The sequence below is a fragment of the Atractosteus spatula genome, chromosome 10, assembly GCF_055471065.1.
Source record: "Atractosteus spatula isolate fAtrSpa1 chromosome 10, fAtrSpa1.hap1, whole genome shotgun sequence".
In the NCBI taxonomy this organism is placed as follows: Eukaryota; Metazoa; Chordata; class Actinopteri; order Semionotiformes; family Lepisosteidae; genus Atractosteus; species Atractosteus spatula.
Window position 1 is genome coordinate 26,377,865 of NC_142715.1, and position 5,855 is coordinate 26,383,719.

The 5,855-nt window shown below is 51.4% G+C and overlaps 1 non-coding gene across 1 annotated transcript; it reads right to left on the reverse strand.

Annotated features, from left to right (window-relative positions):
* Window positions 1-1,874: 1,874 nt before the first annotated feature.
* LOC148826755 (U1 spliceosomal RNA) lies at window positions 1,875-2,043 on the reverse strand. Its single transcript, XR_016092793.1, has one exon. It is a non-coding gene; the product is annotated as a U1 spliceosomal RNA (small nuclear RNA).
* Between the last annotated feature and the right edge of the window lie 3,812 nt (window positions 2,044-5,855).

The window sequence follows — 5,855 nt, forward strand, 5'->3', positions numbered from 1 at the left end:
GAGCTGTACAAGCCCCTGCAAGCGGCCCGCACCCACAGCACAAAGCGCGCAGCCTAGGCTAGCTCCTCGCCCCGCACACCACCGCCTCCTGCTGGGCCCACTCTTTCGCACACTCACACGCCACACTAACACTCAAAAGGGTCGGCAAAACGAGAAAACGAGCGCGCCGTTTCCTACACATCTGCAGTCGCCAATGCGCATTCGCAGCATGTCCCGGGACGCAATTCGGCCTCATTTGCATAACACCAGACCGGCAGATCGCTACGCAAGCTCGCGTTGTGCGCCTGCCACACACCGAACAAACACCGGAGCCTTTTCAGCAATTTCCAAAAAACGGGCCTGCTCGCCTGCCCACAAGGTTTGTCTCTTACCCGCTCTCCAGAGCCTGCTGCCTTCTGTGCTGTTCTCTCGGCACCGCTGCAGCGCACACAACTCCTGCAGCGCGGGGAGAAAGTTTCCACGCTCCGCCGCAGGGAAGGCTCGCTCCGTGCGCACACGTCCTTTCAATGCCAGTTCAACAAGTGCTCCGCATTAGCAGCGTCAGGGCTCCGGCGTGTCGCACCTCACCTCACCTCGCACAGCCCCCTCCTTGAATGTCTGGCGCTGGGCATGCCCCGCCCTCCTCCACCTTATCTTATTGCGTGTGACCACCGACAATGGCCACAATGCCGGGGAATGGCACCTGTAAAGTGTTAATTGGGGCACAGGAACAGCCCGTCTCGTTTCGGGGGCCGGCTTCAAAGACAATACAGCAAACACAGCGGGGCGGGGGAAGTAGACGACACGACACATGCAGGTACATTCAGCTCCGGCGGGAACGAGTCATTTGTCGGCCTTTTCAAGTGCTGGGAGCCGAGTAATCCTTCGCTTGTATTGTTTCTCCCCGGTGACTAGATCTCACCCTGCGACTCTCGACTGGGCTCACCCACGGCAGCCCAGCAGGTGTGAGCCTAGCCGGCACCCGGATGGGAGATTCCTCCCGGAAAAGCTCAGGTTGCTGCTGCTCCTGCAAGACGTGTGACTGGGACCAGTAGGGAGCGCTCACCCTGCGGTCTGTGTGGCTTTCTTATGTCCCAGCATCCTGATGGCGACACTCTGCTGCACAAACAGGCGCCGTCCTTCGGGGGAGGCGTAAAACCGAGGTCCCGACCCTCCTTGGCCATTAAGAAATCCCAGGGCGTCTCTCAAAATGAGACGCCGCGGGTGTCACTCTGGTGTTAGTGTTCCCCTTTACCAATCAGTCGGGGTCTCCTCCTAATCCCTGTCTCATATGTAACAATCAATGACGAGGCCCCCCTGTCCCGCGATATTGCACTTGTCTCCTGGCCGCTGGCTGGCGCCGTGAGATTTAGCACTCGCGCAAGAGATCGGGGGCAGAGCGCGAACGCGGTCTCCCGCCCCCCACAAAGTGTGCGCTCCAGGTTCCCTCTCAGGGCTCTGCAACACAGCGGAAAGGCAGCGAGAAGGAGCCTCTTGCTCTGACGCCGCAAGGCCACAAGAGGGCGGAGGTGCCGCGCGCCCGGCCGACGTGTTGGACTGGTGCGCTTTATGTGCTGAAATAAACACGCGACAGCCCAGAAATGTTTTGAGTGCTGTGCATTGGAGGTTTTTGTCTTGTGAAGACTTGCCTTGTGCTCCTCCGAGCAGTTTGTTTGTTCTCCTCCAGTGCGGGACAAGTCAACACAAGGGAGCACATTCACCAACATCCAGGTACACAATGCGATTTGGAAAGAAGCTCCTTTCCAAAGAGCTGCACACGAACGATCCTTCAGTCCCGCTCGGGGGGCGCGGAGCCCCAGCCACACACAGCTTCAAGTAGCGAGTCAGCTCGTGGTGTCATAACTCTTTCGTATCTGATATTGGACCAAGCACATCAGGGGAGAGCGCGAACGCAGTCCCCCACTACCAGAAATTATGCAGTCGAGATTCCCACATTTGGGGAATTCGCAGGGGTCAGCACTGCCGGAGTGCAATGGCCGAGCCTCGCTCTGGGTGAACCGATTCGATTTTTAAGAACTTTATTTTCTTTTCACAAAAAAGTACAGGACATCACAATTTAGAAAGCTTTACATTAATATACATATTTAAAACAGTATAAATGATCACATCTCATTACATTTTGACACGGTACCAGTTACATAGCAACAATTTCTTTTTTTCTGGTGCAAATCACATTCTTTACTTAAACATGATAATGTTTTTCACAGTTTCTTGAGATATTTACCTATGCTCTCTATTTCCCACAGATTTTCTGCTTCCTCCCTCCCTTCTCTCCACAGATCTCTGAGGTAATAGTTCTCTCGGGTGATGAACAGGGCCAGGCTACCTGCTGCCTTGACTGGGACCTCGATGCCTTTGAACAGCCCCATGTTCCTCACTCTCCACAGGGCGTCTTTCCCACTGTTCACCACGGCCCAGATCCTGTCAAACTTCCTCCTGACGTGTTTGACAGGAGAGATGCCGTATATGACGAAAGCAGCGGTCAGGGTAAATTGGGGCGAGAGAGCTTGCAACCAATCTTCAAACTGTGCCCAGAAGGCCTTAGCAAAAAAGCAGGACCACAGGAGATGGGTCACAGTCTCCTCCTCGCCGCAGCCCACCCTAACGCAGCGAGGGCTGGGGGTGAGGCCCCTACGGTACAAGAAAGTTCGTACCGGTAAGCACTGGTGGACGACACTCCAGGCTAAATCTCTGTGAATGTTGCACAGAAACTTAGAGGATGTGTGTTTCCACACCTTCCTTGTTTGGGCTGATGTTAAAATGCCCACAGGGGTCTGCCTATTGTTCCTGGGTGCAACGAAATCTTCCAGTTTTTGGACGCTGACATCTCGGAGGGGAATATGGCCAATTGGGTGAGATCTTAGAAAACTTTTAACTGTCCCATAAATTGCAGGGCATGTGTCAGAGAGTGGGACATCCAGCTCGGGTCTGACACCCCACACTCTGAACACCTCCCTACCTATCCAGAGCCTGGAAAAATAAGTCCAGGTACGCGCTGCAGGTGCTGTTGCAAAGCCTCTCAGCACAGAGGCCAGGAAAATGCACAGCAGCTTCGTAGCAATATCTGGGACAGACTTCCCCCCTGAGGGTAGCGGCCTGTACATTATTTCCCTTCTGAGTCTTTCCTGCTTCCCACCCCATAGAAATTGAAACATCAATCTCCTCAGCACCGCCGCAACACGGTGTGGGATTGGGAAGGTAGAAGCCAGAAAATTCAAGACAGGCAAGAGCTCAGCTTTGATGACCAGCACCTTCCCTGTCATGGTGAGGTCTCGGTCCTTCCATTGCATCAGTTTTTTGTTTAAGATTGGCAATTTGTTCTGCCAATTTACTGTTCCCATCTCTTCTCCAAAATACACCCACAGGACCTTAATTCTCTTCTCTTGCAGCCTGAGATCATGTCCTTCTTTTGGCTCCCTCCAGTTCTGATAAAAAATCTCACTCTTAGATTTGTTAATTTTTGCAGAGGAAGCCAAAGAGAAACGATCACAGCACTGCAGAGCTCTGCTAATTGAGGCATTGTCAGAGAGGAGCAGGGTGACGTCATCCATGTATAGAGATGTCTTTACCTCTCCTCCCCCACTTCCAGGCACTGGTATCCCATTAATGGCCTGATCCTGGCACAAGGCACAGGCTAAGGGCTCCATAGCCAAAACGAATAACAAGGGGGATAATGGGCAGCCCTGCCTCACCCCTGAACAGACTTCAAAGGGGCGTGATCTATTGCCATTAACCATTACTCTGCTGTTGCTACCTGTGTACAGCAGGTTAATCCACTTTCTCATGATGGGGCCAAACTTCATGTGCTCAAGTATCGATGTTAAGTACTGCTGGTTTAGGCGGTCAAAGGCCTTTTCTAGGTCTACACCTAAAATGCACAGAGGGAGGGAGCGATCCTCCGAGTACAGACAGACATCCCTCAACAAGGCCAGGTTGTCGCTCATCAGGCGTCCTGCTATCCCACAAGTCTGTTCTTTCCCTACCAGTGAGGCCACTACATTTTGTAGGCGCAGGAAAAGGGCTTTGGGCAGGATCTTAGTGTCCACGCCTAACAGGCTGAGGGGTCTCCAGTTCTTTATGTCATTCTTTGCTCCTTTCTTAAACAAGAGAGAGATAGTGCCTTCTCTTAAGGAGTCAGGCAGCAATTCTGTCTTATAGCTTTCCTCGAATAGGAGCAGTAGCGGATCCTGAAGCAGATCCCAAAAGGTGCAATAAAATTCTTTAGGGAGCCTGTCAGCACCCGGAGTTTTCCCCTTCTGTAAGCTCTCCATAGCCTGTCTCAGCTCTTCTACTGTCAAATCCCTCTCTAGTACTTCCCTGTCTTCTTCACTCAAAACGTTTTCTAGCTTTGAGGTGAAAAAATGAATTTCTTCATCCTTTACCTCTGTAGAGCTGTACAGTCTTGAGTAGAAGGCCTCGGTGCAGGAGAGGATAGCACTCGGCTCTGTTCTCTCTCGTCCCTCCTCATCAACTACACTTTCCATGACAGACTTGGAGCCTACCACTTTCCTGAAAAAGAAGCGAGTACACTTCTCATTTTCTTCTAAGAACTGCACTCTGCTTCTTAACAGCACTCCTCGACTACTTTCTTCGGCTATGCTCCGGATGTCCTTTTTTAAAAGGGTGAAATCCTCGAGCACATCGAGGACACTGTGCAGCATCGTGTAGAGACGCTGCAGCTGCCTCTGTTTCCTGGCTAGCACTCCTCTCCGTCTGGCAGCAGCCTTCCTTCCCTCAGCCATGAAAAAGGCCTTTGTCCTCACCTTCACCTCCTCCCACCACTCTCCTACTGACCCGTACAGACACTGCAAGGACAGCCACTGTGATAGTTTCTCCTTGTAGCGGGATACTACCCCCTCGTTCTCTAACAGCTTTGTGTTGAGTTTCCAGAGGCCTGGGCCAAAGACAGTCCCGCCCTGGAGTTCCACTCTACACCCTAAAGCCTGATGATCTGAGAAGAAGACAGGCTGAAGAGTGACCCCAACAACTTTCACTCTCGCTGAGACAAAGCAATAGTCAATTCTGGAGCTGCTATTCCTCCCTGACCATGTATATCCTGCTGTTGTGGGATATATACATCTATATGTGTCTGAGAGTTTAAAGTCTTGAACTAAGTTTTGCAGGGCCAGTAAGCTGGAATCCAATTTTATCGGAGAGCTAGACTGCCTGTCTGTGTGCTCTAAGATACAATTAAAATCCCCTCCCACTATCACGTCTGTGCTACATAACAATAGGGGAGAGAGTGCCTTGAGTAGCTCCACCCTTCCTCCCACGTCAGTAGGACAATACACATTGATTAGCCGCAGGTTAATGGTCCCCCATTCCACATCCACACACAGCAACCTGCCATCTATGACCCTCTGAATACTTTTCAATTTGAAAGCCCATCCTTTGAAAAGAATGGCCACGCCAGAGGCTCTGTTGTTATTGTCCCCTGACCAAACAGAAGGCCCTTTATCCCACCTATCTTCAAAGCTTTTATACCTCTCTTGATAGGCTAAAGCACACTCCTGCAACATCAACACATCTCCCTCTCTCTGCTGGAGGTAATCAAAGACAGACTGACATTTAACTCTGTCATTGATACCTCTGGTGTTAAGAGAAATTATGTTTAGAGCCATATTACATAAGAAAGTGGAACCAGTCTTTACAAAACACATTTCTCTTCTGTCTCACCTGTTACCTTCTTCTTTTTCTTTTTTTCTTACCAATTTCCTGCCAGCCATCCTCTGAATGAGCCTTCATCAGGGTGGCAGCAGTAAAAGCGTTCACGGAGTCCCTTTCAAGGAAGGGGGTAGAGGGAGGGGTGGAGGGGTTCCAGCTGTCCCCATCGCCATGCTCTCCTTCCTCCTCGC